The 13,442-nt window shown below is 36.4% G+C and overlaps 1 protein-coding gene across 1 annotated transcript in view; it reads right to left on the reverse strand.

Moving 5' to 3' along the window:
• Ftz-f1 (ftz transcription factor 1) overlaps positions 1 to 13,442 on the reverse strand; it is a 68,926-nt gene that overhangs the window by 29,118 nt on the left and 26,366 nt on the right. The window lies entirely within an intron of this gene.

Raw genomic sequence — 13,442 nt, forward strand, 5'->3', positions numbered from 1 at the left:
AACACGTTCCTGCCGTAATAACGCGCGTATGTGCGCGCACATGTACGTATATACACGCATACGTTGATGAACGCACGCCGCGCCGAGTATCGCAAGCGTGTTGTCATCGACATTGTCATCGCGTCGGGTGCACCACCAAGTTGCGAGATTAAGAAGCGCGCGTTTACGCTATAAATTCGACCTAGAGAATTCGCAGGGGATGACCTCGAAATGTTCGCGGTCGCGTGATATTCGTTCGAAAGGAAATTTACGAAAACCATCTTTTTCGGCAGCATCCGAGAAAGCGTAGTAATATGCCGAAAAATAATTACGCCGAGAAAATCGACATCTCGACGTTGATCCCTATCTAGTAAAATTTTTATCACGATAATTGTCGGCGTTTAAAATACTTGAGACAATCGGGCCTTCGTTCCAATAATTCCAAGCATAACACACAAAAATGCAACGCGAAAGCGTGTATAAGAGAAAGCTTGATAAAGATTTGCATAGCGGGTTCGGGAAAATTGAAAAGCGAGGATACGATGGGTAAAGGATGAACAACGTGATCGAAACATGACGGTTAATTCCAGAAACACGAGAGCTCGCGCGCCTTGCGAAATACGCATCCGCTCTTCCCTTCCTTCCGTTACTTGCGCTTGTCGGGATACAATACGAAGAACACGACGAGCGTAATACGGATTCGTCAATGGAAAGTTTCCAAATACCGTATCTTGTTAGATATCGTTCCTCGTATGGACTGACTGATCATGATTTGTCATGGCAATTTTCATCTCGAAATTACGTTAATCGCACAATGCCGTATCTTCCGTATGATAAATGGCTAAAGTCTTCGACGAGTTTTATGTCGAAACGACTAAATGAATTCTCTCGTCGCGCGCAATATGACACGTGGAATAATTAATTTATATAATATAAATTAATACTAATGTATTTACGATATAATTCACGATATAGAGACACTTTACTGCGTAAAATCCGTAATAACTATTTGAATGAAGCAGGACGCAAAGTGGAGGGCCGTGACTCGAATCCCGCTTAAAAAAAAAAAAAAATACACACGATCGATTGAACTTCCGCTTCTCATTGTGCCTCTAAACAGCGGTCTGTCCTTTGTTCGGTGCGGATCGGAAGCGAGTGCCTGCCTGCGTGAGCGCGCCGCATCCGAACGAATACGTACACGCACGCACGCACGCACGCATGTCCACGCATTATTTCTACCGGATAGCGTGCCTACGGGGAAAAGAGGTCCTGTCGGTGCGTATAGTGCGCGAGCGACGCAAAGTGGAATAAGAATTGTCGCGGCCGCGCTCTGGCGAAACGGATGAAAAAGGGTCAAACGAAAGCGAAAAGGGCCGGGGTGGCGGCACGAAACGCGCCGTCGAAAGAACGGAAGCAAAGAAAGAAAGTGAAAGCCTCCGCCGCGACCCAGAAACTTTCAGAGTGTGTTAAATCGAACGAGCATGCGGCGCCGTGTACATTTGACACAGAGTTTGCGTAAAATCTCTGACGGAGATGATGACTGCTGTCGCGATGATCGATATATTATTCGCGCGTTAATTATCGTATATATATATATATACACGGTCTCGTGGTTAATTAATCGCGACACATCGCAACGAGAATCGGTCGAAATCGTTTCACCTTCGAGTGTCGCGTTTTCGCTTGCACGATTGCACCGCGTTATGCAATGCCTGCATCCGTTTTACGGCATCGGGTGTAATTTCGAGTCGATAAAAATAAAAACACCCGCGTACCACCGTTTCTTCTTTTCGTTATTCGGATAAGTTTCGTCGATTCGCGCATAGAATATCGTACACTCGCATGCATTACCGTATTGCGTAACGCGGTCCAATTGCACGCTCCAATTAATGATAATATCGTTTAACGCGCCCCGCCAACAGAGTCAACTCGCACGTGGAGGCTTCTTCTTCGTCGATGCAACGAATGCGTTAGCGAGTCTACTCGTGTCGGCTCGTTATCGCAAACGGCCAATAGCGCGTAGAAAGGAAAATAATTATAGACGACCAGCGTACGTGAAATAAGTATCGTCAGTGTGAGAGCGTACGGTCGCGACGACGATGCCGGCGACGACGATACGACGCATTTTTCTCTTTTTCATATTTCTACTCATCTCCGCTTATATTCCGCGTCGACGTGAAATTCGTTCCACGACGATGAACGCTTGCGAGCGGCGACTAGTATAACACGACGACGATAAGTCGCGACAAGGCTGTGGAGCAGTCGCGCGAGTCCTTTACCCGTATAGGCTGAAATTATGCGACCGTTATCGATATTACGCTATTTCTGCCTCAATTAGCATCGCGGTGATCCTTTAAACGTCTCGTGGGCGAGAGGATACGCGAGCGAATTCGCGACGACGTCGATTATCGGGAGCGATTATTATTGTCGCGTTGATATACTAGAGCAGCTCGTGACGACACTCTCTTCAAAACTATATAACGAAAGTCTGAAATTCTTGTCATAATATGCTCCAATTTGCCGGAACGATCTTGACCTAGTTATCGGTAGCGTAAAATGAAATGTGAGTTTTCTCTCTATCTCTCTATATCTTCTTCGAGAAAATAAGAAAGATATACGTTTATCGCGCATGAATAGATAATTTAGATCTCGTGAAGAAGAGTACGATGTCTATCGAATAGAAGATACGATACTTATCTTTCATCGAGAAAAAAATGTAAATACATTAATGATAATGGAACAAGTCAATATCGTTCGATCGATTCAAATGGTTTATTGAAAAATAGGAAATATCGGGTTGGTTATACATTTTAAAGTAGGACATTGAAATAATTTACTGCAACGAGACAATGTAAATCGCGGTTAAACCGATTGCAAGATGCATAGTAAAAGATAAAGAAAAAAAAAAAAAAAAAAAAGAGAGAAGAAGAAGAAGTAAACCAGATTCAGAAACTCAAAGGACTTTGGACTTGTTCTGAATTGATATAATTTAGGTCATGGAAAACATCGCGTAATGTCTAGGCATATTGGAAAAATACGCTGGTGGTCTTTTTTTTTTGTTTTTCGAAGATAAAATATTAATAAATCAATAATTCAATTTGCGACAAAGTTTAAATTGAGGGCATCTTTCCGGAAATGAGTTTCGTAAAGCAATCTATATTCCGAATTAGGTTACCAAGATGACAGTCTGACAGAATAACATTGTCGGACCGATTGTGAGAAGCATTGATAATATATGCGTCGTATAAAACGCAGGTATGGGAAGGACGATTCCGATAAGAACGCTTCTTTCTCTCGAATACCGTGATGCGATTATTCTTACAGGTTTGGATCATAGCTTGTAATATTCGTCACGAGGATTATATGAACGCGTACTAGTGTGTGTCTTTTTTTCTCTCGTTCTCGCTCTCTCTCTCTCTCTCTCTCTCTCTTCCTCGCTCGCACTCGCCACCAACAGCGTGGTCTCGGTGTGTGAAGTGTGCCAAGGCCTACCCCCACTACGCAATCTCATTTTCGAAACTAAAAGTAAAATCTAACCGATTGTGTGTGCTGTTACACGTCGTATTATCGTAATGCATATTTCTGTCGCATTGATAGGATAGAAGAGAGGAGGAGGGACCTTTGTACATGGCTTACGAAAATCCAGATTAGCGAAATAAATAGCACGTTTAAAGACTCTCCCGATTCAACATTATAAAAATTCGCAATAAATAACGTCACAGAGAGAACTACTGTTTTTTTACCGCTACCGATTATTTAATGAGTGTGAGGCTTCGCATGTTATTCGTACAATCAAAATGGCCCAGACCTATATTCGTTTAATCCACATTTGTTAAAATGTTTCAAATAAAAATGAATTTTTCATTAATCCACCAGCAAAATTTAGACAAAAATGCCGTGCTTTGTTAAAAATTACTCTAATATTCGACGAATAAAATTGATTCACTAGAGAGTTTCCGCGAGCACTTCCGAAAAAAGCTTGGACCATGAAGCGCGTGACCCATTTCCCAATATACGATCCGCCGTATCTGTGTTCTTGCAAGAAAGATTTCGTAAAAATCACCGCTCTCTTTATCTCGCCTTCGAAAAAAACGCTGGGATCAAGAGAGAGATAGAGCGATAAAAAAAGAGAAGAGAGAGAGAGAGAGAGAGACGGCGGGAATTTCATCCATGAAACGCCATGAATCGTCGTTTTGCAGGCCAGTTCGCACGTCCTTGACACATTTACCCACATGGGGTACCGCGAGACCACGTGCTAGTGTGCTCGTGATGTATCTAAACGTGCATGCGCGTCTCCGCATATTTGTGCGTGTACGCGTTTACCGCGATGCATCGCGCTGTTGCGGAGAATATCGCAAACTGCGCGTGCGCCCATTTGCGCAATTACGTTATCGCATTGCAGTTAGTTAGAAAAAGAGTAAGAGAGAAAGAGAAACATGAGCGTATAGAAATTGTTTAAAAACTCTATCGCCACTCATTTCATTCGCGTATAGTTTTGTTTCAACTTGCAATTGATTTCTTCTTCGTGAAAATGTCAAATCATTGATTATGGTTGTCGATTGCGATTTGTCGAAATGTAAAGGCATTATTTTGAATTTAAAAAAAAAAAATTTTTATCTCAAAATTTTGATTTATATATATTTTTCTTTGTAAAAATACATTTAAAGATATAAAGAACACACACACTCCCAGACATATGTGTCAAAGTCTCTCCGTCTCATCGTCTTTTATTTTTATCGTATGTCTAGGTACATATGGCAGAGAATCTGAAATAGACTATAAGTCATGAATACCATAAAGAATGGTTGACACGACAAAGATGAGTATAAATTGAGGGAGTCGAAAGAAAAGTTAAAGTTTACGAAATATCCCAATTTCTCCAAATGTTTTTCATTAAATCTTTTCATGCGTAGACACGATTGTATCGATCCTATTCCTAATTTTTTGCGCCTTTTCTTCTCCAAATATTTTGAAACTTATATCAAAAAAATGTGCCAAGTTCTACTAACAATGAGCTATTAGCACCCAAATTGTTTCTTGTCTAGCGAAATTTTTTGTAATAATAAATAATAAAACAATCCTTAATGAATCCTAAATGAGTCTACTTTATTATATACCTGTTATCGAGATTAAAAAAAAAAGAGTTCATAAATCTCTCTTTTCTCTTAAAACCTAAAATAATAATTGGCTCTTACATGTTTTTAATAATAAAAGAAAAGTTTAGTAAAGAGAAGAGTTTAGTGAAGAGAGATTTTTTATTATTTTTCCTTAATAAGATAGATAATACTAAATGATAATTGTGCATAATATTGAAATATCAATAAATATTTTTAATTGAACAATGTTTATCATTTTTATTTATTACGAAAAATTTTCAAAAATTATTCCTTCCTATTCTTTCTATATAAGAATTCTCTCATTTTCCAGACTTATTCTTACGTAAAAATATCGATAGAAAAAAAGTCATAGAGAGAGAATCAAAATAATTTCTTTCTTGTATCGCTAAAAGAATTGATCTTTCGCAAATAATATGCAATAATGACAAATCCGAAATCGATAGTCATACGATTATATATGTATGTGCATATATAATGTACGTATGTAAATGTGTGTCCAATTTAAAATTAAACTATTCTATTCTAAAATTCAGAGTAATGCCACACAAGAAGATTTACACAAATAAAAAAACGCACACAAGATGAAAGTAAATCAATGTTCATAAAACGCCTCTTATTTTTTTATTTTTTTTTTTTTTTTTAATTACGGTAAGTCAGTCTTAGAAAGTTTGGATGCGTATATATGGAACGATATTATGTTTCGGCATTCTTTCTTTGTAATATTTTTTTGGTAGTTGTCGTTACGTCATTTAGGAACATTTTAGTGTTACATGACTTAGCTATAAATTAAAAAAGCATAAATTTTTCTAAGATTCTCAATGGGAATCATTGTATTGTATATCGACAACAAAAATGTGGAAATCTATGTGCTAAAGGTGCGCGCTAATTGTTCTTGCTATTGTTTACTCGTGAAAGTAGCTTAAAATGCTTTTACGACACCAGACTATATTCTTCGTGTGATTTACCCCTCGAAGTTGGGGATGAAGTGGAAGCTGTGGAAGCTGCTGGAAATGCTATAATATTGGAAAGGCGTCGGCATTCTCCGGTCATATCGAATAAAATGGAAACAAACGTGCCCCCTGTGGAGCAAACGAGCGGTCTAAAAGAGACGAAAAAAAAATCTGCTCTATCGCGGGACAACACGAATTTATTTTCTATTTGATATCAAGTCGATATATATATATATATATATATATATATATATATATATATATATATATATAAAGAAAAATGTAATAGTTCTAAGCTCTACTAACGTGTTTAAAATTTTCTTTTTATTTTTTAATATCTAACATTGTTTATAAAAATATTCATAAAATCAAGCTTTTAAGAATAATTAATACTATTTGCAAAAGTAAATATATATATATATATATATATATATGCATATTAATGCATATTAAGTATTATTTATAAGTATTATCTCAATAAAACAATCTGAAAAACGGCAAATTGGTATCATGCGAAATATTTGATGAGATATGCATTAATATGCGTATACATTTATTTGCTTTTGCAAACAGTATTAATTATTTTTAGAAACTTGATTTTATGAATATTTTTATTTAAAAAAAAAAAAAAAAAGTTAGATATTAAAAAATAAAAATATACGTTCTTAGAATCATTACAACATTCTTCCTAAATCAAAGAAAGTAATTTGAATGTTCCATTTCTAGTTTTGACTGTCTTGTAAAACGTACGCATTACTTCTACATGCAAAGTTCGTTCAGGCAAAGTATATTGTATTTGGTTCACGTAATTTCGGCGTAACTTACGTACACGCGACTGATATCCGGCAATTACAACGAGAACTTATTGCATGCCTTATAAACCCGTCCTTTTTTTTCTCGATAATCGCGATTAAAGAAAGCCGAGGACAGTCTTGACCTTGACCGAAAAATTATTTGATACGATTATACGAGAGTCCGATAGTCGCTGCGAAAAAGAGGAGGATATTTCGATTGGAATAAAACTCATTTCTATTCTTGTAGCAAATACGACCGTGTAAATGCGAGTGTCCTTCTGCGGAAGCTCGAACGGGATGATTCTCAAGGTTGAAAAGAGAATCGGCGACTCGACGCTACGAAAGATAAGACCGATAATAATGATCGGCGATCGTAATGACCGGTAATTTTCCTGAGAAATAATTCCGGTCGTGCCGAACGAAGCAAGATGAGCTGGACGAGGTACATACGTACCTATATAAAGAACTTTACGTATTCGCGCGAGGACTGTAATTTCAACGTGAATAATATTCTTGTGAGATGCAGCATATCGAATACGACCGAATGTCTCGAGATGAAAGAGCTCGTCGGTGAAAAAATGCAGGTTTAATTGACGACAATTGTAAGATGAAAAAAAAATATCAGTTTAATTTTTTAACATTTATATCTTTTTAAAAGAAAATATAAACAAGTCCACGTGAACTGTTGAAAAATTATTATATTATGCATAAATGTATCGTATTTTAATATATATCTCGTACAAATTTTATTATTTTTTTCCACCAAAAGTAACAATATCAAAAAATTGTGACAATGGAGAATAAAAAAAAAAAAAAAAAAAAAATGCACCCCAGAAAAATCGAATTCTTTCATACATTACATGTTTTAACATTAAAAATGTTACACCTAAAAAAAGTGTAATATAAATATATTTTATATAATTATTTGTGTGTATATGTATTTTAATATAATTTTGGAAGCTATAAGATATATATGTATATATATTTTTTTCAAGCCAAGAATGTCCGAAAACACGATAAGACTATATTTGTTCTGATTAAAATTTAGGTTTCTTATTATTTAAAAGCTTTAAATTTTTTTAAACATATTTGTAAAGCTTATCGTAATTCTTTGATTATAATATTAAGCTTATTTCCTTAATTCTGCTAATCTTTTAAGTTTTACATTAATCTATATGATGAAATGTAATCAATTTTAACATGTGTGATTCGGAATAAAACAGCACTAATTGCGCGCGATATGCAAAATCGGGACGACACGTGCCAAATGAGTCCGTCCCCGTCGCACTCGATGTAAATACCTTTCTCGAGATGACGTCGCCGGCCGTATCGTTTGTCACTAATTACACCAGTGTTACGTACTCGCCGGCGCACGTGCTTAATCTCCGTCAGTGTCTCGCGCTATAGGTAGGAGTCGTTCGAGTCACGATTTCGGTAACCCGTCATTTCTAATCGATATAAACTACTTTCAGTCAAGTACAATTAACGCGTCGGCAGTTTTAAACCCTGCGTTCGTCATAGACTGAAGAGGCATTTCGTTTGATCGGACACGTGATGTGATAAAGATTAATAATCTCAAGAGAAAAAAAAAATAGAAATGTGTTGAAAAGCATTATCAATAATATCATATTATTTTTTTCCTTATATATAAATACAACTATTTCTTTGCATCGAAAAAATTTTAATTTATCATTTATTAATCGAAAAGAGAGAAAGAAAGGACTTCATTTCGTTAAAAGCTCAAAGTCATACAGATTTAAACACGGCATTGCATGTATTAATAAACTATCGCATAATAATTAAAGTGCCGATGACTTGAGCGCAAGGAAATCGCATTGTAAATTCGTTAAAAGCGATAGTAACGACAGGATCAAATAACGAGTCGTAGCGAAAGATTCTCCGAATCGAGCATCTATCTCTCTTACTCTTTGTACAGCTGCGGGCAGCGTGACGGATATAGCGATCTTTCAAGCCGATTTAAACGATGAATGGACGAAGAAAGTCTTTCGCTCTCGTTCACCAGCCGGTTTTTGCACGCTATCGTCGTGATTCCATCTTCCCCTCTCTTTCTCTTTCTTGAAACAGTCGCGCGTGCGAAAAAGTAGCTCGTCCGCTTTTACTTTCCGCGGCGGCGACTTTCGTTGGCAATGGTACTAGTTACAACTGTTACGTCGAACGGTTACGCGACCAAGACGCGAGACGTTCGCTCTCGACTCGACTTGGCTCGAAGTAAACCGAGAGTGAGGTAAGCCACAACTCTCTTCCTTTTTCTTTCACTCTCTCTCCTTTCCTCGCCGCCGATTACGGACATTCTCGCTTACACTTTCGTTCGAGAGAGCGCCGTTGTGTGCAATGCCACAAAGATCTTGTTCTTCTCTCTTTTCTTTATTAATGCACGAATCATTTCTCGAGACGTACGAGCGCGCGCGCGGGGGTAAGTTTTGCACCCCATTTTTTAAATCTCTATTAACTCTCAAAGGACACATCTAGATCATTCGTGTCCAATCAATTTCTTTTATCCCCGCTTAGTATAATATAACCCGTAGTATTATATATATATATATATATATATATATATAGAGAGAGAGAGAGAGAGAGAGAGAGAGCTGTAATATACACATTAAATTCTTTCTCTCCTGTCAAAATAATAAGCTCTACATGTGTTAAAACGAGATAATTAAAAAAATGATTTTATTTTTAAAACATGATTTATGCTTTCCGAAAAGATATAAAATTATATTAAATAGTCTAAGTAATTAATTTTTTTATATATACGTAAACATATCGACGATCTAAATAATCCAGATGCCAAATTAGACCGTCGTAAAATATATTCAAGATTCATTCAGGGTCATTTGATAAGGGTTAATCTTATTCTCGGTTTGTCTTATTTATAATAATTTAATTTATTCCACTATCTCTTCTAATTTTTAGATTATTCTTTTATACAGTTATACATTTTTATAAATTAAAAGCATATATATATAACGTAAAAGAAGAATTAACTAGACGATGAAATTTATCGACAATTTCGACGAGGTCAGACGGAACGACGAAAATGTCTGCTCTATTTTGGGTTGCTGAGGTATAAATTGCTTCCCCCGCGATAATTTCCGGGTCAAGGGTATCTCTAACTACAATCACGATATTCATGAGTATTATGTCACAATGTAATATGATTTCTTAATTGATCAGTTTCGGGAAATTTTCCATCTTACTTGCAAATACAATTTTGCGCGAAAATGAAATTCTTTATTCGAATTTGAGTTGATGGAAAATTGCAACGCGTTTCATACGATTAAATTGCGCGTATACGAATGTCCATGTAAAAAAAAAAAAAGAAAATCATAATTTATTAACAAGATAAAGATAAAGTAATGATTATATATCCGCGACGCGGATATATGTAATGATAATGTTAATGACGCAGTAGTGATAAGAAAGAAAGCCGTTGACATTGCTGAATCATAGAAAAAGTGATTGATTAGAAAACGATCTTTAAGTTTTCCATTACATTTAGGATGTCTCAAAACTATCGCATCATCTACTAATAGCAGATTCTTTTGAGATAAAAAATCTAATACCGAAATATCGGGGCTACGATAGTTTTTAAATGAGGAGTGTTTAAGTTTATCCAACGTTCCAGTTTTTTTAAGCACGATACTTTAATGAAGATCCTCTCGAATATCGAACTATTTTTAAATATTAAGAGAGGTTGGTATACGATGCATATCGAAATTATTTCTCTAACGTTATCCCGTTTTTCTGTAATTAATTAATCTGTGATGCCACATAATGATAGGATATATTATTGTAGCATGCTGACAATAACAATAGTAGCATAAAGATATTATGCAATATTGATGTTAAAACGCGGATGTCAAAACTGTCACATAAACGTGACATGTCATAGATGTCACATGTCTGTCATATGATAAAAATGTTCTCTGTTATCGTATAAAATTGAATATATTGTATTAAATCAATGCATACAATTTTTCTTTATCAGAAAAGATGAAAAATTGTTTTTTAATTGTATTAATTAAAATTTTAAATATTTTAAATATTATTTATACCGCGTGACAGTTCACAATTACCTCTTATTTAGTTCCTTCCCTTTACGCCTTTGCATAAATATTCGCCGTATCGCGTATTAAATATCGAGGATCATGTCTTTTTGGCGTACGCGCAATCTTGCCCAAAGATTTGCGAAGGCGGATATGCAACTAGATCAAGTTGAAGAGTTCGAAGCGTCGAGGAAGGACGGTGTCCAAGACGAGGTCAGGCGCGTCATTTGTTGCCCGTTATTTTTAGCGCGGCGTTGAAAGAGAAAAAGAGCGTGAGAGAGACACAAGACGTTTTTACCCTGAATTATTATTACTATATCGGTCGTCGGAACGAAAGGCGGGCGCGAGGAATAAGTAAAAAAAAATTGAATCAATGGGCATTTCGATGAGAAGGCGAGACAAGTAATGAAAATCGAGGGGAAGTGAAAGAAAAATAGAAAACATAAGAGTAGGAAATCGATTCCGTTCTGGCATTAAATCCTCAAATAACGATCACAAAGATTACGCACAGTAACGAAAAAATGGCGACAATTCAGTATATCACAAACACGCAATTTCGAGGCTCCAGGAAGAGAAAAAAAGAGGGATGGAGCCGTCTTTTATGGATCTTTCACCAGCATAATCGTGCGGTTAATACACACTTTATCAAAGGCGATAATACAGATGATAACGGTATGTAGGTCAGTTTGATACGAATGACCTGATTTCTGGTTGGCACCAATGTTACCAGTAGATCCGCATGCGTGCCGTCGACGTCAACGCTACGCGTCTCTCTCTCTCTCTCTCTCTCTCTCTCTCTCTCTCTCTCTCTCTCTCTCTCTCTCTTTCTATACATGTATATGTGTGTATGTATATATATATATATATACACACACTCGCTGAGCGTAATTCTGATCGCGTATCCACGTGCTCGTCGAGATCTATACACATTCCACGTACCCTAAGGTGTCACGCCCCTGCGTGTCTCGGCGACAAGATCTCGCTACAGGGTGCTCTTGTGAAAGTTGTCGACAAAGTTAAAATAAAGGGAAGCATATAAACTATTTTCACAGATACCTTCTATCGCAATAGGAGGCAATTTTTAGTATTCTCCCATTTAGAAATTCCTTTTTTTTTTTGTTCTAGCAATAATATTTGAGTTATAATTTTTTTTCCAATAAAAATATTTAATTTTTTTTTAGAGATGCAAATCAATCGCGAAATTTAATCTCGCATAGATTATATCTCTATGGAAGAATAATTTTTAAAATCAATCTTGAGAAAGATGTTCAATCACAATTCCTCGATAAGGAACATTTATATTGATTTTCTAAAAGGGAATGTTGCCTGATGCGAAAATTTGAGAACATTCTGTAGAAAAACGTCGAAGCCGGTTTCGTACAAACACACAAAACTCGAGTAGTCGAACGCACCTTTGCCCTCTGCCAAAACGATATACCATGAGTACGCTACTTTGTGTTCATAAAATTCTTATTCTTTATTCATGATGTATATATAGAGTACGTAAATTACCACATTAATTATAATGCGCATAACGAAAATCCGAGTCATCATTTCCACGACGCTATGTTAATTATTACGACATCGATTTTGTCATTCGTAAATACGCTTCGCGCTTGTAACACACGTCCGTGCAACATTGTAAATACGATATTTGTTTTACGTGATAAGGCAATCGCACGCATAAGTTTCCGTCGCGGTCTTACCGGAAGACGTTTTGAGAGGTATCGATAATAACTAAGCGAAGTTGCGATAACATGTACGTAATACTAGATAAATCTGCACACAAAGATGTACAATAATATCAAGTGAGAAACGCGTTAACTTTCATTCGCGTAAAGAAGTAAAAAGTTTGAAAGTTCTATTCAAGACACCGCATTTCGTTGTCTCTATTTTTAATAACGTAAAAATAAGTAGAACCCTCTTTTTAAATTTCTAGCAGATTTCTTTTCTGTGTGAAAGAAATTGACAAAACGTATATGTGTCTCTGTATAATTTTTTACGCGAATGACGATTAAATTCAAACATTATTTCAGATATCAAAGAGACAATTTACTATCGAGAAAACAAGATTTTTCTGAACATGAAATTGTTGGACAGCGAATATGGCGAAATGCAATTTACTCGTCGCAAAATTGTAAAAGCCGAGTAAAATGTCTCCGTGCGGGGTTTTTTTTTTTTTTTTTTTTTTTTTTTTTAACAAGATACACAATATCGGTGTGTTCGTTAATGCAGTTTTCGTGTTTGAGATGCGTTTTTCGCGAATTGCGTCTCTCTCTTTTGCGTTGCTTTTTGTATTACGCATTCTATGTTGTTTTGTTGTGCGTAGCGAGAGACGCGACAGCGCGACTTGCCAGCCAACATGAATTAATTCGCTTGACCTATTTACCCGATGCACTTGGACCACCTTGTACTGACGACGCTCGTGTAGGTTCCCGTGTTTATATATGCATGTGTGCGCGTGTGTTTGTGTATAAAGTGTCGCTTATATAGGCGAGATTGGCGCGTGCGCGGACAACGCGATGCTGCGTTTTA

This window comes from Polyergus mexicanus, unplaced genomic scaffold, assembly GCF_030449975.1.
Source record: "Polyergus mexicanus isolate NDT 795.1 unplaced genomic scaffold, iyPolMexi1.0 SCAF_15, whole genome shotgun sequence".
Taxonomy (NCBI): Eukaryota; Metazoa; Arthropoda; class Insecta; order Hymenoptera; family Formicidae; genus Polyergus; species Polyergus mexicanus.